This window comes from Nycticebus coucang, chromosome 5 (genome assembly GCF_027406575.1).
Source record: "Nycticebus coucang isolate mNycCou1 chromosome 5, mNycCou1.pri, whole genome shotgun sequence".
Lineage (NCBI taxonomy): Eukaryota > Metazoa > Chordata > Mammalia > Primates > Lorisidae > Nycticebus > Nycticebus coucang.
The window spans coordinates 58,144,950-58,170,071 of record NC_069784.1 but is presented as its reverse complement, the minus strand read 5'-3'; the positions used below and the strand labels follow the sequence as shown (position 1 = coordinate 58,170,071).

The 25,122-nt window shown below is 44.4% G+C and overlaps 1 pseudogene; it reads left to right on the top strand.

The window, feature by feature from the left end:
- Positions 1–24,907, top strand: part of LOC128585808 (PRELI domain containing protein 3B-like) — a 122,932-nt pseudogene extending 98,025 nt beyond the window's left edge.
- Positions 24,908–25,122: the final 215 nt, after the last annotated feature.

Genomic DNA, 25,122 nt, shown 5'->3' with positions numbered 1-25,122 from the left:
AGGCTGAGGCAGGTGGATTGCTTGAGTTCATGAGTTTGAGACCAGCCTGAGCAAAGTGAGACCCTGTCTCTAAAATATAGCCAGGCACTGTGGCGGGTGCCTATAGTCCCAGCTACCTGGGAGGCTAAGGCAAGAGGATCACTTGAGCCAGAAAGTTTGAGGTTGCTGTGAGCTGTGACTCCATGGCACTCTCCCAAGGGTGACAAAGTGAGACTGTCTCAAAAAAAAAAAAGTCAGGTGGTTGCGTAAAGCTGGGCCAGCAACTGGGACCAGATGGTGGGCATGAGAGGGCCTGGTAAGGTCAGAGGGCCTGCAAAGGGGCAGCTAGTGGGCCTTGGTGTCATTCCTGTGTTCATCTGCATGCCCTCAGGAATGACCATGTGTGGTCCCCCTTCTGATAACCTCATCCCTCCTTTTTAGGGCAGTTTCCTTCCCCACTTCCATGTGGTTTTGGTGGTCCCTTACTCCTACTGTAGGCCTGGCTGACCTGACAGCCCTGTCCCCTGACGGGACCTGGCAGATGGGCCTGCCCTGCCTGATCCTTAAAAGCCCTGTAACATAGGAGGCCACTTACAGGAGGCTGAGTGGCCTTCGTGACCTGGGTGCTGTGTGACTCAGGGTCCGTTGGTGATGCAGCAAGATGGGGGTCATAGCTGAGAAGAAATTGGCTTGAAACCTAGAGGCCAGATCCAGGTGACACAGCTTCCTAGATGCAGTTTTGGAGCCACGTCAGGTCACCATGCTACAGTTTCAGTAGGACAAGGTTGAGAACACGAGGGGAAACTGAGGAGGTGCACAGCAAACATCCTCCAGTCTGACATCCTCTGGAATGTTGTGAGGAAAGGGAGTTCTCTGGGTCTTCTGCAAAAGATACCAACTTTACACAAATGAGGCATCAGAGTGCTCTTTTCTCCAAAACTTAAACTCAGCTTTTGTGGATGTTACTCTGGCCATGGTGATGGTTGAAATGGTAGGCATGTGACCTAAATTGGGACACTTGAAGTCCTTTCCTGGGGGAAGTGTGCTGGGGGAAGAATGCCCTCTTTCCCCTGGGACTGCCGAGTACAGATGGAGGGAACTGGAGCTGCCTGTGTCCTCATGGAGGAGCCCTTGGAGGTGGAGGGAGAGTGAAAGAGTGAGGGGGGGAGAGAATCATCTCTTCCTCCCCTCTGTTCTTTTCTTTCTTGTTTCTTTCTTTAGAGGTGGAGTCTTGATGTGTGCCCAGGCTGGAGTGCAGTTGTTAATACACCGTGGGCTCAAGCCATCCTCTTGCCTCAGCTTCCTGAGTAGCTGGGACTACAGGCTCGACACAATGCCTGCCTGACTTCTTCTTTTTTTTTCCCTGACACTGCATTTACTCCACTTCCCAGATGAAGAAACAGAGGCTTGGGAAGTGAGGTGCTGTGCCCACAACTGAGATGCAAACCCAGGAGTTCGGGTGTTGCCGGGCTGGGGTGGCAATACAACTATGCAGCATGGATCTCAGAAGGCAGGGAGCTGGAGTTTGACTAAAAAAAGGCACCAACTTCTTTGCAATTTAATTCTTCATCATCTGAAAATGGATGTCTTAGTTTGTTTTCTGTTGCTGATAATAGAAAGCCTGAAACTGGCTTTCTAGAAAAGGAATTATTTTTTTTTTTTTCCAGAAGAAAATATTTGTAAGTGAGAAACTTATTTCTTACAGTTCTGGAATCTTGGAAGTCGCAGGTCAAGGGGGCACATCTGGTGAAGATCTTCTTGCTCGTGGGGGCGGTGGAGGCCAGGATGTGGCTGATGGCTGAGCACAGGTCTCTTTTCCTCTCCTTCCAAAGCCACTAGTCCCCCTCTCATAATGAGCCATTAGGTTATTAATTCATTAATCTATTAATGGGCTCTACTGCCATGACTCAATCACTTTTGAAAGGCCTCACCTCTCCATACTGCCACAGTAGGGATTAAATTTCAACACAAGTTTTAAAGGGGACAAATATTCAAACTATAGCAATGGGGGTGACAGTACCTAGCCTGCAAAGCTGCCTGAGATTTAGAAGAGATATTCCTGGAGGAAGATCTCTGGAGGGTACCCTGACCTGCAGCCCCTGACGCCAGCACAATTTTTTGAAATAGGTTATGTAGGGTGGGAGAAAGACAAAAATCTCTGCACTTTGTAGCCCAGCAGACAGCAAATATAAGAGAATGTGCAGATGGTCAGCACTCTGCTCTTCTGTCCTGTCTTAACTAGTCCCTGCAGGCTGGGAAGTGTGGAAGGACCCTGCATCTGAAGCGCGCTGCTGGACGTGAGTGTGCACAGAGGCACAGAGCCTTTACCACAGCAGGTCTGTGACAGCCTGACAACACGCAGTGCTAGCACATCCCAGGTGTGCTGGTGCTGCTGTCCTGGGGACCACACTTTGAGGACTACTGTCCTGGAGGCTTTGCCCCTGGACAGCATAATGCACATAATGTACATAATGTTAATATGTACTGTACATAAAGTTGCTATAGTTTGAATGTGTACTGTACATAAAGTACATAATGTTAATATGTACTGTACATAAAGTTCCCAGGCCCAGCGTTGCCCTCCTGATGGCCCCGTCATCTCTGGGAGTGGCTGTCGCCAGCTCAGGGCTCTCTGCTTCTGTCCACCTCCCCCGTGTGGACTCCCTGGATGGGGGCAGGAGGAACCTTGCTTAGAGAAGGGTTATAGGTGCTTTCAAATCCTTATGAACTTGCATCTCCACCCTGGCTTTTCTAAATGCAAGTGTCAAAAATGTAATGCCTGTTTTTTTTCTGGGTCCTGTCCTAACCACACACACTAAGTTTGCTGGCAACTCTGGTCCAGCTGCCTGGGTGGTGGGTGGACGCTGGAAAACCACTCAACGAGAGGAGGAGAAAAGCACAACATATTGTGCATAATGTTCATAACGTGACATACATATTACCATTAATACTCAGTTACATTCATCGCACATGGGTAAACTGGAGGATGAAATTATTCACCTTACAAAAAATTATTAGATTATGTAAAAGGGTCAAATCTTTTTTTTTTTTAGGCAAAATCTCACTCTGTGGCCCTGCCTGGAGTGCCCTGGTGTCATCATAGCTCACTGTAGCCTCCAACTCCTGGGCTCAAGAGATCCTCCTGCCTCAGCCTCTCATGTAGCTGGGACTACACACACACCACCACTCCTAGCTAAGTTTAAAAATTTTTCTGTAGAGACAGAGTCTCATCATTTTCCAGGCTGGTCTTTGAACTACTGGGCTCATCCTCCTCCCCAGGCCTCCAAAAGTGCTGGGATTACGGTTGTGAGCAACTGTGCTCGGCAGCATCATTTTTAGCAGAGGAAAAATTAAAGATACAATTTTTCTAAGCATTGTGGATAAGTATCAAGTAGAAATTAAGATGAAGCAAATCTGAAATTATCATAAACAGTTACTTCCTTGCTCTTTATTTCCCCCTCACTGATTTTGAACAGGAAGTTAAAATTCTAGGTACTTTGCTACCTGACAGTTCCCAGGTAGCAGTCGCTATGCTAATGACATATATTGATCATCATCTTTAATCTTTGCTCGTCAAGGACACAGGCTTGGGAGACTAAAAAAATGTACCGAAGGTTACAGAGCTTGCTGGATATGAGCTGGCGTGTGGCTCCTGGACCCTGAACAGAAAAATTGCCTTGCTTTGTTCCTGAGGAAAAGCCAGAATAAATAGAACAGAGAAAAACTATTTACAACACAAAGAAAGAAAACTTTCCTAAACTGAAAACATACATGAGTCTGTAGACCAAAAGGGCTCCCTACAATCCAGGGAAAAACAAACAAACAAACAAAAAACCAGAAAAGAAAGAAGAAAAAAAATGTTACCTATGAAGGAGCAATCAAGTGAATCCCATATTTCTTAGATGTTAATCATAAGGGTCACAAGATAAATGAGCACAACTTTCAGTTTTTTTTTTTTTTTTATTGTTGGGGATTCATTGAGGGTACAATAAGCCAGGCAGTTTTTTTTTTTTTTTTTTGTAGAGACAGAGTTTCACTCTATGGCCCTAGGTAGAGTGCCATGGCATCACACAGCTCACAGCAACCTCCAACTCCTGGGCTCAAGCGATTCTCCTGCCTCAGCCTCCCAAGCAGCCGGGACTACAGGCGCCCGCCACAACACCCGGCTATTTTTTTTGTTGCAGTTCGGCCAGGGCCGGATTTGATCCCGCTACCCTCAGTACATGGGGCCGGCACCCCACTGACTGAGCCACAGGTGCCGCCCAACAATGGAAAAAAAGGTTTTGATTTAGAATTTTGTAATTCTCAGCTGTTAGTCATCTGTGAAGACACCAAGAAAATATTCCCAGATATGCAAAGGTTCATAAAATGTACCAATTATATTCTCTTCTTGAAGAAACTTATTGAAAAAGTATTATTTTTGATGAACCTATAAACAAAGCCTGAAGATCTAATTATCATGCCAGAACCAACCAATGTAAAAGTAAAAATGTGACTGACAGAAGGTGGGAGGGGGAATTGAAGAGGGAAGTGGAGGGAAGGGTCCTCATCTTACTGAGTTAGGAGTTAAGAGGCATTGTCCAAAACAAAGGGAAGCTTGGCTTCATCATAAAAAGTTACATAGGGAGTCAAGAAAAGAACTAAAATTATGGTTGTCAAAACTTGGGATGATGATAGAGGAGTTGGGAAGTGGCACAAAGGAGAGTTAAATCTTTCATTGCCAGAATTCAACAGATAATATCAAAAATCAATGGCTGAGGTTACAGAAGCATAGCCACTGCATTGGAATGATTGTAGTACACAGAAATAGTGATGGAGAAATCTGTAAAGTAATTGCATTTGAGGAGAGGGACTGCAGGCAGGGCCTGAAATGTTTATTTTGTTAAATAAACTTTCGAATGAATTAACTTTCAAAAAGCTATGTGTGCTGGACGTGGTGCCACAGACCTGTAATACCAGCACTTTAGGAAGCCCAGGTGGGAGGTCCAGATGGGAGGCTTGAGCTAAGGAATTTGAGACCAGCCTAGGCAACACAGAGAGACCCCATCACTACCAAAAATAGAAAAATCAGCCAGATACGATGGGCGCTTTAGTCCTAGCTACTTGGGAGGCAGAGGCAGGAGGACTGCATGAGCCCAGAAGGTTGGGGTTGCTGTGAGCTGGGATTGTGCCTGTGAACAGCCACTATACTCCAGCTTGGGTGACAGGGCTCGGTTCTGTCTCTTAAAAATATAAAAATATGGGCGGCGCTTGTGGCTCAAGGAGTAGGGCGCCGGTCGCATATGCCTGAGGTGGTGGGTTCAAACCCAGCCCCGGCCAAAAAAAAAAAAAAAAAATAAAAATATAAGGCAGCACCTGTGGCTCAGTCGGTAAGGCGCCGGCCCCATATACCGAGGGTGGCGGGTTCAAACCCGGCCCTGGCTGAACTGCAACCAAAAAGTAGCTGGGCGTTGTGGCGGGTGCCTGTAGTCCCAGCTACTTGGGAGGCTGAGGCAAGAGAATCGCTTAAGCCCAGGAGTTGGAGGTTGCTGTGAGCTGTGTGATGCCATGGCACTCTACCAAGGGCCATAAAGTGAGACTCTGTCTCTTCAAAAAAAAAAAAAAAAAAAAAATATATATATATATATTTATAAAAATATAAAAACGAAAGAAGCATTATAAAGCAGAAAAACAAAGTAAAAATCATTTTTAACATAATGGTTCTTATTTTCTAATTTATGTGCTTTCATATAGTCTACATTTTCTGCAATGAGGATAGGTTACTTTTTTTTTTTTTTTTGAGACAGCCTCACTATGTTGCCCTTGGTAGTGCTGTGGCATCACAGCTCACAGCAGCCTCAAACTCTGGGGCTTAAGTGATTCTCTCACCTCAGCCTCCCAGGTAGCTGGGACTATAGGCACCTGCCACAAGGCCAGGCTATTTTTTTTTTTTTTTATTGTAGTTGTCATTGTTGTTTAGCAGGCCTAGGCTGGGTTCCAAACCACCTGCCTCAGTGTATGTGGCCAGCACCCTAACCACTGTGCTATGGGTGCCAAGCCAAGGAGGATGGGTTATTTTTTATAATTAATAAATCAAAAGAAGACAAAAAAAAAAAAAGACTTTTTAATTCTCACACTAAAAGGTTGGAGAGGGTGTGACTCTAGTTTGGCCTGTTGGTCTGTTTTCCCAGGGCCAGGCAGCCTGGCTCTGCAGGTTTGGGAAGACAGTCACGGAGAGAAGGTGCCTGGCAGAAGAGGGAGGCAGGGGCAGTTTCCAATGTGAGTTGGGTGGAGACCTGGGCCCTTCCCTGCTGGCCTCTCTGAACTTTACTGCCCCAAATGGCTCTGTGGTCTCTGGGTCTGTAGAGCTGGGTTTGGGTCCTTGGCTCTTGCTGAAGAGCCTCCAGAGTTCCTGGTGTTTGTGTCTGCCATGGCCTGAGCTATTTGGGGGAGCCCACGTGACAGGAGGAAGTGATAGGATGGATGTGAGGTGAGGCTTAGGGCGCTGAGGTGATCAGCAGCCTGGCCCCGGGGAGCCAGGAGGTTGTGACCTGCTGTCACAGCAGGCAGGTGGGGTAGCCTGGGCAGGCAGAGGAGGTTACGTGTTCTGCACTTTTGTAATGAGATTAACCTCTGGGAAAAATTCAACACACCTTGAATTTTTGATGGGAGTAGATCCTCTGTCACAGTGCAATTCAGAGCAGATGTGACCCCAGTTGTGACCTGTCTCCTGAGAACAGCCTGTCCTCCTCAGCTGGAATGGGTTCATCTACCATGTTCACCCTCATTGGCCACTGTTGGGGGTTGGTTAAATTCCTTTCTGTTGGTTTCATTCAAATAGAACCAGAGACCACGACCCTAACCACAGAGTGGCCCCAGGAAGCTCTAGGGCCTTGGAGCTGGTGGTGTGATGGTAAGGGTAGGTGTCATGTAGTTCCTCCTTGGGTGAGTTAGAGGGACCCTGACACTGACCCCTGCCTTGCCTTCTGAAGTGTCCCTTGGCTTCCCTGGGGCAGTAGCTGAACTCTGGGTCCTGGACATGGGGTGGGAACATCACTGTTAATGCAGAGAAGGGGGGACGAAGGGAGCAGGCTGGGAGCAGACCAGAGCCACTGTCAGGACTGTCGGGCAGGGGGCAGAGTGTGACTTGGGGGAGTGAGGTGGGCACCTGGAGGAGGGAGGGAAAAGTAGGGAAGCTGGTCTTGGAGGAGGGAGTGAAAATTATGGAAGCTGGTCCTGGTGGAGAGGATGCTCAGAAAGAGGACTGCTTGGTGGGAGCTGGTGGGCACAGAGGAGAGGGGGATTGGAAGGTGCCCATCCTGCTTTACACCAGGGCCTTGACAGGGGAGGGCAGGTTTGCACAGCCGTCTGGGCTGCCCACAAGAGGCTCCCAGCTCTGATTTTTCCTTCCCTCCTCCCCTTTAGTCATACTTGGCTTTGAGGAAGAATAAGGTCTTCTAGTGCATTTTTAATCTTTTCTGATGGAAGGTCTGCTGGCTTTCCTTTTAGGATAGAAACGAGGTTTTCTTGAGACTCTCCTGATACTCAGTGACATCATCTACCTTCAGGAATGCTTTGGATATCTGTGTTTTGTTTTGTTTTGTGTGGAAATGGAGGTAAGGGTTGAATTTTGCATGTGGCTTATTGCACAGGACAGATGTTTCCTGCATGAAAGCAGGCTCCAGAGGCAGGGGTGAGCACCAGGATATAAGGTCCCCCATTTGTAGGGATCTTGGGGACAGCTTTGGACATACATGGGATGTGGGGGTGGAATCAGGGCAGGGCTGGTGGTTGTGATGGACAGAGGGGTCCCTGTTGACACATGGATACCAAATGAAATTTAGAATTTTAAATTTACAGATTCTGGTTGAAAGGAGTACATAAAGACAGCATGGTTTAGAGGTAGGTGGACAGCAAATGTCAGGTGCTACCCTTACTTGTTAAAGGCATCAGCTGTTATTTATGGGGTGTACTGCTTTGGGTGATGAAAGGCTGGGCCCAGCTGGCATGGTACCGGAGAGCATGCTGCTCACAGATAAAGTCCTTGTGAATGTGTTCTTTTTGGAGTCAGAATGGAGAAAGGCAGGGCCTGCTTCTGTGGGCTGGAGAACCTGCAAGCCAGGGTGGCCTTTATCTTCTTTGTGCTCTGACAAGAGTACAGTCCTGGCCGGGCTTTGTGACATGCAGCAAATATTGGTGGGAGTTAAATAATGATAACTATGATTCCAGGCTGAATGATGTGGTGGAGAAATGAAATCTTAGGTGTTTATGGAAGGGAAAGGGCAGCAGGGTTGCTGAAAGCAGGGAGGCTTCATGGATCCAGTGGGGCTTGTCCTGGGCTTGGGTGGTGGAATAGCTATGGTGGGCTAGAGAAGGAGGCACAGCCTGAGGGCAAGCACTGGGGCAGGGCAGTGGCACTGTGAGACCTGTCAGGCTGGGGCAGAGTGTGCTGCTTTTGCTATTGGGAAAGGCTCTGCAGGTGTGGCTGTGGAGTGCCTTTGGTGCAAGGGCAGAGTGGGTTGGAACTGACACCCTGAGAAGCAGGAATTCAACAAAGAGGAGGGTGTTCAGGAAGAAGAGGCCAAGTGTCTGGGTATTTAAAAGATGGCAGAAACATGACACCTAGCTGCATCAGCAGAAAAAAACAAATTGAACGCACCCGGCATCGCTCCAGCCTCCCTTTGGGGTGTCATTATCTGGTTTAGTGCTCAATTCCCATAACTTGGTTCCATCTCTTCTCCGCTGAGTCATACAGCAGAAGATGGGAGTTCAGCCCAAGTGGGCTCCATGGCCACAGAGTGTCCAGCTGGAACTCACAAATGATGCTTCATTTCTGGGGAGTACCAAAAAGGGGAGATGGAGACTGAGCATCCCTCTGGAATTGGTCTGGGAAGAGGAAATTTGCGCCAATTGGCATCCTTCTCATTGTGAAAACCCAGAATAACTGATTTAAAGCAGATTATAATACAGGTTTATTGTCTCATATAACAAGAAATCCGGACTTAAGAGGCACCTGGTTTGGGTAATTCTGCAGCTCAAACATGCCAATTTCTCTGTGATTCTTTTTTCTCTTCTCAAGAAGCAAAGGTCACACCTCATTCCATGTCAGTGTCCAAAGTAGGAAGGGAGGACAGGGAACTGTTCCACCCTTCTCTTAGCAAAGCAGAGAGAGCATCGTTCTTATGACCTCTCCAGAAAACTTCATCCCATCACCAGCCAGAGCAAGGTCCCATCTAGGCCACATTTAGATGCAAGGGAGGCATGGAAACCAGGTCTCTGGCATTTTCAGCCTTTGTTGTGGAAAGTGGGAGCTGGCAGCAAGCAGGAGCAGAAGGGGCCCAGTGGATGGCTGGTGAACAGCGATTGTTGCAAATGTGATGGACAAAGCGGTGGCACAATCGCTGAAGAAAGGCAAGAAGACTGAGCTCTTAGCCTTTCAGGAGGAGGTGGAGGGAGATCTGGGTCTAAGAATGGTCTGTATGCTGGGTCCACAGCATACCAGGGAGCCTGTGTTTGGCACGAGGAACAACTCATCACACTGGGCAGGTGTTTACTTAGACAGTGAGATCAAAGTGAGTCATCTCAGTATCTGTTTCCCATCTTACCAGTTTCAACCATAAGGATTCACCTTGAGTCCATAGGGTGGAGGCTAGGGTTGCATCCTTGGCAACAGAATCCCTTCTGCCTCTATTGGACAAACTCAGAGCCAGGCATTCCTGGGAGAGGGTGGAAAAGATGGACTGGGGAGGGAAGGGAGGAGAACACATCTCTTTCTCTCCCATGTCCAGGTCTGAGACTGCTGCTCTAAGCTGTGGGAGGGAGGATGCTGGCACACAGCTGCCTGGTGGGGAAGTGGCAGCCCAGCTTGGGGAGCTTCCACCTCTGTGAGAGGTGGTGGGGCTCAGTGCTCTGCTGAGGCTGGGTTGGAAGTTGGCGGCCCACTGTGGGAGTCTTTGTGGGGAGAGGATTCAAGTGTGCATGGGGGTGCCAGGCAGAGGGTTGGGTCGGGAGTGTTCCAAAGAATTCTGGCAGGAGGAGTTGAGGAAAGGCCTAAGGGGCCCTGGTCTGGAGGTGGGGTTCTTCACAAATGCTTGGGATGAAGGTGGGAGTGCCTGGGCCTCCCACCCCAAAAGTGAGGACACACTATGCCTCCTCTTCACTCTGTCACACCCTTGGCTTGTCAAGTAAGAAGTCAGTGAATTTCACAGGTATTCCTTCTTTCAGAAGTCAGCAGAGTCCCCATGTACCCAAAGAAGGGCCAAGTGTCTGGGTTTGCTTCTTTGTAGTGAGGGTGAGGGCCTCTGTTCTTCCCAGCCTGGGTTTCATCTCATATGAAAGGGCAGCCCAGGTAAGGGCAGTGAGGACAGATTGACTCCCATGGGATGCCAGGTCAGCATCTGTAACCCAAGTTCGTCACTTTGGACGAGTTATCTGATCTCTTTCCTCCCTTGGTTTCCTCCTTCATGAATGGGTGTTGGGCTATTGGTGTGGACGCTGCAGTGTGTGGGACAGAGCTGGTGCTCAGTGAGTGTGAGCCTCTCCTTTTTCTTGCTGAGGCTTTATTTTGTTCCAGCCATTCAAGTCCAGATGCATGGCGTTTACTTCTGCCAGGTGCAGAGTATAATAGCAATAGCAGCAGCAGTGAAAAACCAAAACAAAACAGAGCCTATCTCATTCAGTCACCAGGAAGGACAGGGCTGGCTTGTGTCCAGAGTGAGGCTGCCATCCACTATCAAGAGAACTAACTGGGGTAAAGAGTTGTATCCTTGGAAACGCTCCAGGCTGTTGCTCCACTGATGACAGACATGCTGCTTCTTAGCTGGTCTAACATAGCCCAATTTCCCAGTGCCTAAGATGAGCTCTATTTTGTTTTCTTTTTTTCTGAGACAGAATGTCACTTGATCACCTTCTATAGAGTGCTATGGCCTCATAGCTCACAGCAACCTCAACCTCTTGGGCTTAAGCGATTCTCTTGCCTCAAACTCCCAAGTAGCTGGGAGTACAGGTGCCCGCCACAACACCCAGCTGTTTTTTTAGAGATGGGGGTCTTGCTCTGGCTCAGGCTGATCTTGAACTCCTGAGCTCAAGCAATCCATCTGCCTCGGCCTCCCAGAGTGCTGGGATTACAGGTGTGAGCCACCATGCCTGGCCTGAGATGAGCTCTAGGTGAGACTTGGGTTGAGGGGCCAGATTTTGCGGTGAGTATATGTCCTAATCAGCGATGTCATACTCACTTTAACTGAGATGACCCTCTGTGAGAACTAAGATGGCATGAGGAACTGGGTTTCCTGTCTCCCATTTTATACCTGAGCAGAATATCACTATTTTTATTTTTTAATTAAAAAATTTTTAATGACTGAAACAAAACCCATCTAAATATGCAGCTTCTGGAAGAACCGCTTTTTCTTACCTGACTTGAATCTCTCTTCACACTTGACCTTGGCTTCCCATCTGGCCTATGTTTAGGAGCAGAGTCTCTGAAAACATCCTCATTGATGATGGTTTTGTCCAAGGAGATACCCACAGAATACTTCGTGGGCATGAGGCGACTGTAGTTACAAACTTTTACAAAAGACTTCATCTTTGTGTGGCATCTTCTCGCCCATGGCAGCTGTCGCCTTGCAGGGATAGCAATCAATCCCAGTCAGAGGGAGTGGCTGTAGGGACAGTCCTTGGTGCCATCATCAATGTTGTTCATGATGATGGCTTTGCCTATAGAGGAGCATCCGGACAGGACCAGCACCACTTTCCGGGCTTTTGTGAACTTGCCTGTTGTGACAGCAGCTGCCTGGGGCTGCAGAAGAAAGGTCTGGCTCTGTTTTCACTGTGTCCTTATCTCCCTGCTGATTAGACACAGATGGGGCTGAGTACAGGCCTGACGCCAGCACGCTCCACCCTGCTGTTGTGCTGCCGCTGCCACACACACCACCCAGCAGGCCCCTCACTGAGAGCTGACTCTGTGGCAGGTCTGTGCTGTCCACTCAGTGAAGCCTGTCTTATATAACCCTCAACCACTCTGCGAAGTGAATGGCACTATGTCCACTTTACCGGCAAGGAGACTGAGGCTTGGAGATGCCAAGGTCACATAGCTAGGTGGTAGAAGGCCCAGTTCAAACCTGGGCTTGGTTGGCCCCAAGGCCTACTGCTCTTTACCATGGGGTCACACACATCAGCCTCCTCAACTGTGTCACTTTCTCAGCACAGGGGCACTGTCTCAGTGTCTCACACATCTTTCTTTCACTTGTAGGCCTACATCATGACCCTGGCACTTGGCATAAGGGCTTTTTATTTTTTTGAGACAGAGTGTCACTGTGTCACCCTGGCAAGAGTACTGTGGTATCATCACAGCTCACAGCAACCTCAAACTCCTGAGCTCAAGTGATCCTCCTGCCTTACCCTCCCAAGTAGCTGGGACTACAAGTGACAGCCACAATGCCTGGCTGGTTTTTCTATTTGTAGTAGAGACAGAGTCTTGCTTATGCTCAGGCTGGTCTTGAACTTCTGAGCTCAAGTGGTCCACCCACCTCGGCCTCTCAGAGCACTAGGATTATAGACGTGAGCCACTGCGCCCGGCCCCACATGTGATTTTAACACAATAAAGATGCTGGCAGGCCTGGACTTCTGCGTAGGGTGTGCCCACATTCTAGAGTTTCCTAATCTGTGATGTCCATGATATGTACAAGCTTTTGCATGAGGAGGCCCAGCCCTGTCAGATTTCTTTCTTGATAACTCTAGGACAAGTAGTAGTGGGGTGCCTCAGGGGAGGGATGTGGGAGGAGAATGCCACCTGCCCTAGACAGACATCCACTTGGCCTCTCTTAATCCCAGTTATAGCTCAGATGCTGTTGGTTCTCTGGGTGATTAGTATGCGAATGAGAAAAAAACTCTCCATTCTTTTTCTTTGTTGTTGTTTTTGTAAATTGATGTATCACAATTGTACATATTTTGGACTGCTGCTAGTATATAGGAATACAACTGACTTTTTTATTGCTTGAGTTCATAGACAAATTTATGCAACCAGGGCAGTGGCTGGGATGACTCCTAGTTTCAGTTGGGAGGAAGAACTCGGTCCTGTAATATGGAGCCAGTCATTGATTCAGCTGTCTGTCATAATCAGATGCAATTTGGTATCTTCATCCTTCCTGAACCTCTCAAGATGCTTTCCAACAGTAACTGCTATCTTAACTAAATGGTCCTAGTGGCTGCTTTTGGCTAGGAATGGCAAAGTGGTGAAGAACAGAGGGGACCAGGAGAGTGATATGGCAGTGAAGGAAGTGGACAGGGAACTAGGAGGAGAGAGTTGCAGAGACAGAGGATTGCAGCTTACCAGAGCAGATGCCACCACTGGAGCCTGGTGGGAATGTTTAAAGGGCAGTTTACTAATTGCTGGAAGCTCAGTGTGAATAAAGCTAAGAGACGGAAACTACTGGAGGCCCAACCTTAGGGGAGACCCCAGACATCTGTAAGTTTTATCTTCTGGAACCCCAGCTGATTCATCTGTGAAGATTAAAGAAGGGTTTCTAGCAGGAGGAAGGGAAAAGTAACCATTTTGAAAGAAGGCTAGAGATTTCAATTCTTTTTCTCTGCCTTCAAGGTAAACTATTTTACCAGAGACAAACTGGCTGGGGTTTTACCAAAGCCTAACCAATTGCAAGAAGGGAAATGCCATGCTGTAGTCTCTCCCATTTTTCTAGTCTCACTTATGGTGGGGGCAGCTGAGAAGCACTTGTGACAGTTGCAGCCCTGAGGCTGAGCCCTAATCACCGGACTACAAGATGCTTCCTCTTTTCTTGTACCTCACTGCCATGTCAGTAGGGCTCCTATTTAGTAACAGGGAATTAAAACTGAAAGAACTGCAGGCTTCAAACTCTATTTGGGAAGGAGTCTCTAGGGAAATTGAGACAAGAGAGGAGACAGAAAGAACACTAAAGGGAATGTTAGCTTCTGACACCACAAATATAGCAAACAGCTCCTGGCCAGATAAACATCCTCACTTCCTTTTACCTGATATGTGATGTCCAGCTTTTAAGAAAAAAATTGTGTGCTAAACGGCAAAAAAATCATAATCTGAAGAGACAAAACAAACATTAGAATGAAACATAGATAGGTAGGGATTTTGGAATTCCAAGACTGAGAATTCAATTGGAAAATTCACCAATATGTGTAAATTAAACAGCATGTTCCTAAGCTTTTTTAAGCTTCCACATGAGTGAGAACATATGGTATTTAACTTTCTGTTTCTGGCTTATTTTCCTGAACATAATGCCCTCTAGTTCCACTTGTTTTACAAGAGATGACAGGATTCCATTCTTTCTGATAACTGAATGGTGTTCTAGTATGTATAGACCACATTTCTTCACCCATTGATCTGTACCAAAGCCAGACAAGGACACTGCAAGAGGAGAAAATCAGAGGACAATGTCCTTGATGAACATAGATGCAAAACCCTCAACAGAATATCAGTAAACTGATAAAACTCATGATGAACTCACCAAGTTTGTTGTAGAAGGACTGTACCTCAACAAATGATGGCTATGCCCAACCCACAGTTAGCGTTATGCTCAGACGTGTGTGACACTCCACTGAGGAGTATATAGAACCAGCACATTGAAGAGACATGGCAGGTGTCCATGTTCCCTGCAGCACTATTCACTACAGCCAAGATCTGGACTCACCCTAGTGTCCATCAGTGGATGACTGGATAAGGAAATGTAGTGTATATACACAGTGGAATACAAGTCAGCTTCTAAAAAGGATATCTTGTCAGTGCAGCAGCGTGAATGAATGTCTGGAGGACACTATGTTCAGTGAAATAAATTGGTCCCAGAAAGACAAATATCAGATGATCTCACTACATGTGGAGTGTAAAAAATGTCGAACTCATAGAAACAGGGAGTAAAGTGGTTACTACCAGAGGCAGGAGGATCTGGGGAGACCTGGGAGATGTTGGTCAAAGGACAAAAAATTTCAGTTAGACAGGAGGCATAAATTCAAGAGAGCTATCATACACCTTAGTAATGACTACAGTTAGCAACAATATATACTTGGAAACTGTTGAGAGAGTGGCTCGGCACCCATAGCTCAGCGGCTAGGGTGCCGGCCACATACACTGGAGCTGGTGGATTTGAACCTGGCCCGGGCCAGCTAAATAACAACAACAACAACAAAAATAGATGGGTTTTGTGGTCAGTGCCTGTAATCCCATCTACTTGGGAGGCTGAGGCAAGAGGATTGCTTGAGCCCAAGGGTTGGAGGTTGCTGTGAGCTGTGATGCCATGGTACTCTACTGAGGACGACATAGTGAGACTCTGTCTCAAAAAAAAAAAAAAAAAAAGGGAGAGAGAAAAACTTTTGAGAGAGTAGATTTTAAGAGTTCTCATCATGGGGTGGCGCCTGTGGCTCAGTGAGTAGGGCGTCGGCCCCATATACCGAGGGTGGTGGGTTCAAACCCAGCCCCGGCCAAACTGCAACAAAAAAATAGCCGGGCATTGTGGCAGGTGCCTGTAGTCCCAGCTGCTCAGGAGGCTGAGGCAAAAGAATCACATAAGCCCAAGAGCTGGAGGTTGCTGTGAGCTGTGTGATGCCACGGCACTCTACCGAGGGCAGTAAAGTGAGACTCTGTCTCTAGAAAAAAAAGGAGTTCTCATCACAAAAAATTATATATGAGGTAATATATATGTTAATTAGCTTGATTTAGCCCTTTCACAATGTGTGTATATATATATATATCAAAACATCATTTTGTACACCATAAATAAGTATATACAAGTTTTCCTTGTCAATTAAATAAAACCAAACTACCTGAGGCAGGCCTTAAAAAATACCTATGCCCAGGCCCTATGCCCAGGTAGTCTGATTAAATTGGCCTAGGGTGGCAGTGGGGGCATTAGGGTTTTTCAAAAGACTTCTCTGGGTGGTTGTACTGTGTAGCCAGAGTGGAGAATAAACCCCTGTGGCCTCCCTTGACCTCCAGATTCAGCACTGTCATCCGTATGGACAAGCTTTTCTTTTTTGGGGTGTGAAACTTCAAGGTGTGGACTACTTTTCTGGGTGTAGACAACTTTGGAGAAATGAGCTCCTCTGGCTTCTTGCAGAGAGTGCTGTGTGGGGTCCAGCTGAGTTTTCTGTTTGAAAACATGATTCTATTCCGGGAATGAACTGAGTTCCACTATTGCTTTGCAGAGCAGGGATTTCCCTTTTCTGCTCTCTGGTTCTCAAGACTCATGACAACTGTGATTGGGAAAGTGGGGAGCCAGGAGATACCAACCAAAGGCAGTTGTGGTGCCTGAATTTAACCAGGAGAAGCTACATGTAGGTTTAGGCTTTCTGGAATAAGAAGATGAGATGACAGTAAAAAGCACAAGTTTTTTTTCCCTAGTAAGAAGAAGCATTTGAACACAGTAAAAATATATTAATCAAGGAAATCACTGTTTTCCTACTTGATAGCTCTACTGATATTTCTCTTCATTTTTCTCCGGTGCTGTTCAGTATCCTTAAATAATAATTTCAGTACTTTTTATTAGAGCTACAAATATTCAGTTATCTTAGTATCCCAGCTGTTTCTAAGAATTTTACAGCAGGGCAATGTTGCAAGTGTTGGTAATAGTTTTGTCCTTCCTGTAAGAATTATCAATAAATTCCAGTTTGGCATTTTGTGTTTGTTATAAGCTTCATGAAGTTGTAATAAATGTATAATCCAGAGTATATAAGAAAAAGACTGGGAATTTATTTTTATTTTATTATTTTATTTTTTTATTGAGACAGAGTCTTACTTTGTCACCCTTGGTAGAGTGTCGAGCATCATAGCTCACCGCAACCTCCAACTCTTGGGCGCAAGCAATTCTCTCACCTCAGCCTCCCAAGTAGCTGGGACTACAGGTGCCCACCACAACGCCTGGCTATTTAAGACTCGGAATTTAAAATAATTATGATTAATATGCCAAAGGCAATAGTGGAAAAATGGACAACATGCAAGACCAGGTGAGTAATATAGAAAGAAATATAGAAACTCTAAGAAAGAATGAGATGGATATGCTAGAAATAAAAAAACACTGTATCAGAGGTGAAGAATGCCTTCAACAGGCTCATCAGTAGATTGGACATAACCAAGGAAAGGATCATGAGCTTGAAGATTTGCCAAAAGTGTCATGGACCAGCCTCAACATGCAGTGGGTTTACTTCCTTGTGGCCTGGTGGTGCGAGGAGACTGGAAAATTATTAGTAGGAGTTATAGAATATTAATATAGAGAAATAATGGACACAGACAAAGAGATAGTTTTTTTTTTGAATTTATAATTTTTTTTTATTAAATCATAGCAGTGTACATTAATGTGATCATGGGGCACCATACACTGGTTTCATAGACCGTCTGACACATTTTCATCACACTGGTTAACAGCCTTCCTGGCATTTTCTTAGTTATTGTGCCAAGACATTTACATTCCACATTTACTAAGTTTCACATATACCCTTGTAAGATGCACCGCAGGTGTAATCCCACCAATCCCCCTCCCTCTGCCCACCTCCCTCCTCTCTCCCCTCCCTTTCCCTCCTCCCCCTATTCTTAGGTTGTAACTGGGTTATAGCTTCCATGTGAAAGCCATAAATTAGTTTCATAGTAGGGCTGAGTACATTGGATACTTTTTCTTCCATTCTTAAGATACTTTACTAAGAAGAATATGTTCCAGCTCCATCCATGTGAAGAAAAGAAACTCAGTAGCTTCTTACACGTTCAGTTTACATTTCTTTTTTTTCTTTTATTGTTGGGGATTCCTTGAGGGTACAATAAGCCAGGTTACACTGATTGCAATTGTTAGGTAAAGTCCCTCTTGCAATCATGTCTTGCCCCCATAAAGTGTGACACACACCAAGGCCCCACCCCCCTCCCTCCGTCCCTCTTTCTGCTTCCCCCCCCATAACCTTAATTGTCCTCATATCAAAATTGAGTACATAGGATTCATGCTTCTCCATTCTTGTGATGCTTTATTAAGAATTATGTCTTCCACTTCCATCCAGGTTAATATGAAAGATGTAAAGTCTCCATTTTTTTTAATGGCTGAATAGTATATATTCATGGTATACATATACCACAGCTTGTTAATCCATTCATGGGTTGGTGGGCATTTAGGCTGTTTCCACATTTTGGTGATTGTAAATTGAGCTGCAATAAACAGTCTAGTACAAGTGTCCTTATGATAAAAGGATTTTTTTCCTTCTGGGTAGATGCCCAGTAATGGGATTGCAGGATCAAATGGGAGGTCTAGCTTGAGTACTTTGAGGTTTCTCCATACTTCCTTCCAGAAAGGTTGTACTAGTTTGCAGTCCCACCAGCAGTGTAAAAGTGTTCCCTTCTCTCCACATCCACGCTAGCATCTGCAGTTTTGAGATTTTGTGATGTGGGCCATTCTCACTGGGGTTAGATGATATCTCAGGGTTGTTTTGATTTGCATTTCTCTAATATATAGAGATGATGAACATTTTTTCATGTGTTTGTTAGCCATTCGTCTGTCGTCTTTAGAGAAAGTTCTATTCATGTCTCTTGCCCATTGATATATGGGATTGTTGGCTTTTTACATGTGGATTAATTTGAGTTCTCTATAGATCCTAGTTATCAAGCTTTTGTCTGATTGAAAATATACAAATATCCTTTCCCATTGTGTAGGTTGTCTCTTTGCTTTGGTTATTGTCTCCTTAGCTGTACAGAAGCTTTTCAGTTTAATGAAGTCCCATTTGTTTATTTTTATTGTTGTTGCAATTTCCATGGCAGTCTTCTTCATGAAGTCTTTCCCCAGGCCAATATCTTCCAGTGTTTTTCCTATGCTTTCTTGGAGGATTTTTATTGTTTCATGCCTTAAATTTAAGTCCTTTATCCATCTTGAATCAATTTTTGTGAGTGGGGAAAGGTGTGGGTCCAGTTTCAGTCTTTTACATGTAGACATCCAGTTCTCCCAACACCATTTATTGAATAGGGAGTCTTTCCCCCAAGGTATGTTCTTGTTTGGTTTATCGAAGATAGGGTGGTTGTAAGATGTTAGTTTCATTTCTTGGTTTTCAATTCGTTTCCAAGTGTCTATGTCTCTGTTTTTGTGCCAGTGCCATGCTGTCTTGAGCACTATGGCTTTGTAATACAGACAAAAATCTGGTATGCTGATGCCCCCAGCTTTATTTTTGTTACTAAGAACTGCCTTAGCTATACGTTTTTTTTCTGGTTCCATACAAAACGCAGAATCATTTTTTCCAACTCTTGAAAGTATGATGTTGGTATTTTGATAGGAATGGCATTGAATAGGTAGATAGCTTTGGGAAGTATAGACATTTTAACAATGTTGATTCTTCCCATCCATGAGCATGGTATGTTCTTCTATTTGTTAATATCCTCTGCTATTTCCTTTCTGAGGATTTCATAGTTTTCTTTATAGAGGTCCTTCACCTCCTTTGTTAGGTATATTCCTAGATATTTCATTTTCTTTGAAACTATGGTGAAGGGAGTTGTGTCCTTAATTAGCTTCACATCTTGACTGTTATTGGTGTACACAAAGGCTACTGACTTGTGGACATTGCTTTTATATCCTGAAACATTACTGTATTTTTTGATGACTTCTAGGAGTCTTGTGGTTGAGTCTTTGGGGTTCTCTAAGTATAAGATCATGTCGTCAGCAAAGAGGGAGAATTTGACCTCCTCTGCTCCCATTTGGATTCCCTTTATTTCCTTCTCTTGCCTAATTATATTGGCTAGAACTTCCAGCACTACATTGAATAGTAAAGGTGACAGAGGACAACCTTGTCTGGTTCCAGTTCTAAGAGGGAAAGCTTTCAGTTTTACTCCATTCAGTAAAATATTAGCTGTGGGTTTGTCATAGATAGCTTCAATCAGATTTAGAAATGTGCCACCGATGGCTATACTCTTCAGTGTTCTAATTAGAAAAGGATGCTGGATTTTATCAAATGCTTTTTCTGCATCTATTGAGAGGATCATATGATCTTTATTTTTGCCTCTGTTAATATGGTGGATAACGTTTATGGACTTGCGTATGTTAAACCAGCCTTGCATCCCTGGGATGAAGCTTACTTGATCATGATGAATGACTTTTTTGATGATAAGCTGTAATCTATTGGCTAGGATTTTGTTGAGAATTTTTGCATCTATATTCATGAGTGAGACTGGTCTGAAATTCTCCTTTTTGGTTGGGTCTTTTCCTGGTTTTGGTATCAGGGTGATGTTTGCTTCATAGAATGTGTTGGGGAAGATTCCTTCTTCCTCAATTTTTTGGAATAATTTCTGCAGTACAGGAATAAGCTCTTCCTTGAAGGTTTGATAGAATTCTGGTGTGAAGCCATTTGGACCAGGGCATTTTTTGGTTGGAAGATTTTTTATTGTTTCTTTGATCTCAGTGCTTGAAATTGGTCTGTTCAGGAGCTCTATTTCTTCCTGGCTGAGTCTAGGGAGAGGGTGTGATTCCAAATATTGATCCATTTCCTTCACATTGTCAAATTTCTGGGCATAGAGTTTCTGATAGTATTCAGAGATGATCTCTTGTATCTCTGTGGGATCAGTTGTTATTTCCCCTTTATCATTTCTGATTGAGGTTACTAGAGATTTTACTTTTCTATTTCTCATTAGGCTGGCCAATGGTTTATCTATTTTATTTATTTTTTCAAATAACCAACTCCTTGTTTCATTAATTTTCTGAATGATTCTTTTGTTTTCAATTTCATTGAGCTCTGATTTGATTTTGGATATTTCTTTTCTTCTACTGAGTTTAGGCTTAGATTGTTCTTCTTTTTCCAATTCCATAAGATCTCTTGTGAGATTGTTGATGTGCTCTCTTTCTGTTTTTCGAATGTAGGCATCTAAAGTGATGAATTTTCCTGTCAAAACTGCTTTTGCAGTATCCCACAGGTTTTGGTAGCTTGTGTCTTCATTGTTGTTATGCTCAAGGAAGTTAATGATTTCCTGTTTTATTTCTTCCTGCACCCATCTGTTATTCAACAGAAGATTGTTTAATTTCCTTGCCTTTGGGTGGGGTCGAGCATTTTTGTTAGAGTTGAGTTCCACCTTTACTGCCTTAAGGTCTGAGAAGGTACAAGGTAGAATTTCAATTCTTTTGATTCTGTTCATATTTGTTTTGTGTCCCAGGATATGATCAATTTTGGAGAATGTTCCATGGGGTGATGAGAAGAATGTGTATTCTTTATCTTTGGGATGGAGTGTTCTATATGCGTCTATCAAGCACAGTTGTTCTAGGGTCTCATTTAAATCTCTTATATCTTTGTTTAATTTCTGTTTAGAGGATCTGTCCAGCTCTGTAAGAGGAGTGTTAAAGTCCCCTGTTATTATGGTATTATGAGATATCATATTGCTCAGACTGAGTAAGGTCTGTTTGAAGAATCTGGGAGCATTTAAATTGGGTGCATAAATATTTAGAATTGAAATGTCTTCTTGTTGTATTTTTCCCTTGACCAATATAAAGTGACCATCTTTGCCTTTTTTGACTTTAGTTGCTTTAAATCCACATGTATCTGAAAATAAGATTGCAACTCCTCTTTTCTTCTGAATTCCATTTGCCTGAAAAATTGTCTTCCAACCCTTGACTCGGAGCTTTAATTTGTGTTTTGAAGCCAGGTGTGTTTGTTGCAGACAGCAAATGGATGGCTTGTGTTTTTTAATCTAGTCAACCAATCTATGCCTCTTCAGTGGGGAATTCAAGCCATTAACATTTATTGAGATAATTGATCAGTGTGGTAGTATTCTATTCGTTTTATTTGGTGAGAGTCCATTGCTTAGTTTTATCTTTTGCATCAGTGTGGAGGTTAGGTTCTGTCCTTTAATTTCTGAGTTCTTACTTTGCTGCTGATCCATTGTGGTGGTCAGTGTGCAGAACAGGTTGAAGTATTTCCTGTAGAGGTTGTGGCGAATTCCTGGTCTTGTTGTGGCGAATTTCCTCAATGTTTGTATATCCGTAAATGATTTGATTTCTCCATCAATTTTTAAGCTTAGCTTAGCAGGGTACAGAATTCTGGGCTGGAAATTGTTCTGTTTAAGTAGATTAAAGGTAGATGACCATTGTCTTCTTGCTTGGAAAGTTTCATTAGAGAAGTCTGTGGTCACTCTGATGGATTTGCCTCTGTAGGTCAACTGGTGCTTACTCCTGGCAGCTTGCAGAATCTTTTCTTTTGTCTTGACTTTGGACAGGTTCATCACAATGTGTCTTGGAGAAGCTTGGTTAGAGTTGAGGCGACCTGGGTCCGATATCCCTCTGAAAGCAGTGTGTCAGAATCTTTGGTGATATTTGGGAAATTTTCTTTTATAATATTCTCTAGTATGGCTTCAATTCCTCTGGGGCATTCTTCTTCCCCTTCTGGAATTCCTATAACTCGTATGTTGGAACGCTTCATAAAGTCCCATAATTCTGACAGTGATCGTTCTGCTTTCTCTCTCTTCTTTTCTGCCTCTTTTACTATCTGAGTTATCTGAAGAACTTTGTCTTCTACCTCTGAAATTCTTTCTTCTGCATGGTCTAACTTGTTGCTGATACTTTCCATTGCATCTTTAAGTTACCTAATTGACTGTTTCAGTTCCTTCAGCTCTGCTATATCCTTTTTATATTCTTCATATCGTTCATCTCTTATTTTATTCTGTTTTTGGATTTCCTTTTGGTTATTTTCCACTTTATTAGCAGTTTCCTTCATTGTTTCCATCATTTCTTTCATTGTTTTCAACATGTGTATTCTAAATTCCCTTTCTGTCATTCCTAACATTTCTTTATAGGTGGAATCCTCTGCAGTAGCTACCTCATGGTCCCTTGGCAGGGTTGTTCTGGACTGGTTCTTCATGTTGCCTGGAGTTTTCTGCTGATTCTTCCTCATGAGTGATTTCTTTTATCTGTTTCCTTGCCCTAATTTTCCTTTCACTTCCTTTTGCTCTTTAAGTTCTCGTGCCTGTGGACTAAGGGTTACAGGACCAGAAGGGTGAGAAGGTTGAAGAGCAAAAAAGGGATGAAAGAAAGGAGGACCGAGTGATAAGAAAAAAAAGAAAGATAGAGAAAGGAGAGGGGGTGGGTAAAAGGAATATTGACAAAAAGAAGAGAGGCACAGAAAGAGGGAGATAGAGCAATATAGGTGTACAGTAGGGTACTGTGACACAACCTTAAAAAAACCCCACCTTCTGGGGGTGCCCAATTGGGTGGTTTCCTTGAGGTCAGCAGCTCTTTGCTAACCTGATCAGACACAGTACCCCACCTCCACCAAATAGAGAGGAAAGACAAAAATGCTATAAATCAAACTAAAACAAGCAAACAGAAAACTTTATGGGATAAAATTGGGTGGAAAACCAAATAATAGCAGTAGAAACACTAGCAAAAATGAAGTTCTAATTATTGAAAAAGGCAGCAATGGGAAATTATAATTAAACTAGAAAAATTGAGAAAGAAAAAGGATCTGTATGGAAAAGGTTGAACTTAAAAAACAAAACAACATCAACAACATCGAGCTAAACAAAAAGAAGAACCAAACCAAAAAAAAAAAAGAAAAAAAACACAACCAAAAACAAAGCAGTATGTATATGTTATTGAATACTGTCTGGGCAACATGTGGTCTTCTGGGGTATGAGATGTTAATCACAGTTCTGATACGACTGGAGGCTGCTGATTTCTCAAACCCCAGCAGGTAGACACCCTAAATCTCTCTTCAGCCCACTTAAAAGGCACTTTGAACTTGTTCACTTGCTGAGCAGAAGCTTTCCCGGGAAAGTGCTTGTCACTGGAATCAATGCTGAAGTGGGTGTCCTCTTACCCAATGTGCCAAAACTGGTCTCACTCTGCCCCTGAGAGTTAGGGCTGCAAGGCGGCTCAGACCCCGCCATTAGGCTACTTGGTCGCTGGGTTACCAGCTCCCACCCACTTCTAGCTCTGCCACCCTGAGGGCCGAGCTTGCCGGGGCAGATCGCTCACAATGGCTCCCTCTGACCCACAGCCAAACACTATTAGCTCTGTCTGGCTCAGCGGCTCAGAAAGGGGCCCTAGACCACGGCCAATGTTCTCCGCACTCCTGCTCAGGCTCTCCCCCAGGCAGTTCAACTGAGTGCCAAGTCCAAAGACACCAAAACAGTTCACAGGTAAGGTCTTTCTGGTTTGCAGTCTCGCTGCTACTGAACTTACAGTTGCAGGCGGGTTTGACGGATTGAACACACGCGACCACTTGCCGTTTTTCCACTGTTTTAGTCCTCCTCTTGGGGTGCAGAAGTCTCTCTCTGACTCCTCTCAGGGGTGATGATAGGCAGATCCCACCAGCCAGAGATGCCTGGAGTCCTATCTCCCCAGACTCACGGTGCCCAGATGCAAGGAAGCTGTTACTCAGCCGCCATCTTGCTCTGCCTCCCCGAAAGAGACAGTTTTAAGAGCAGTGGGGCTTGGGAGGGGCGCGCCCTTCTTCATGAGGCTTCCAGTATGCTGCCCGAGTATCAGGCTGGCTCTGTATTTATTTCATACATAAGTGTTACAGTCATAAATCTCATGAAAATAAGGCAAACAGTCTTGTCAAGGTTCTTGCTGTGCTTGCATTCCTGCTAACTAGAATAACCCTACAGCTGATAAAGTTAATTGCAGGGATTTACTTGTTACTTTTTACGGAGAAGACAATGGAACTTAAATCTACTAATATTTCATTTACAAATATGGTTTCAGTAGATGAGAGGCATATATACAAACCACATCCTCAGGATCCAGAAAAAACTATTTTGACTCAAGAAGCCATGATCACTGTGAAAGGAGTCAGCCTTAGCAGTTAACTTGAAGGACTGATGGCAAGTACCATATCTTTAAATGCTAGTAAAGGCCAAGAAACAATGGGACAGGTAATACATAAATTAAATGCTGAGATTGAAGAACTGACAGCTTCAGCAAGAGGAAGCATGAGGACTCTGATGGCAGTGGCAGCATTTGTAGAAAAATGATAATGAAAGTTTATAGACAATGCTGGGTCCCCCAGGTCTCTACAAGCTGGCAATATATTTATTTTTTATTTAAAACATACAACTACAGGAGGCAAAACAGAGGGGCCCGGTGTCATAGCCAGAGAATTCAATACCTCTTTGTCAAAAATGGACAAAACCAGCAGGCAGAAAATCTATAAGGACACATTTAAATGCAACAAAACCATTAATCAGCT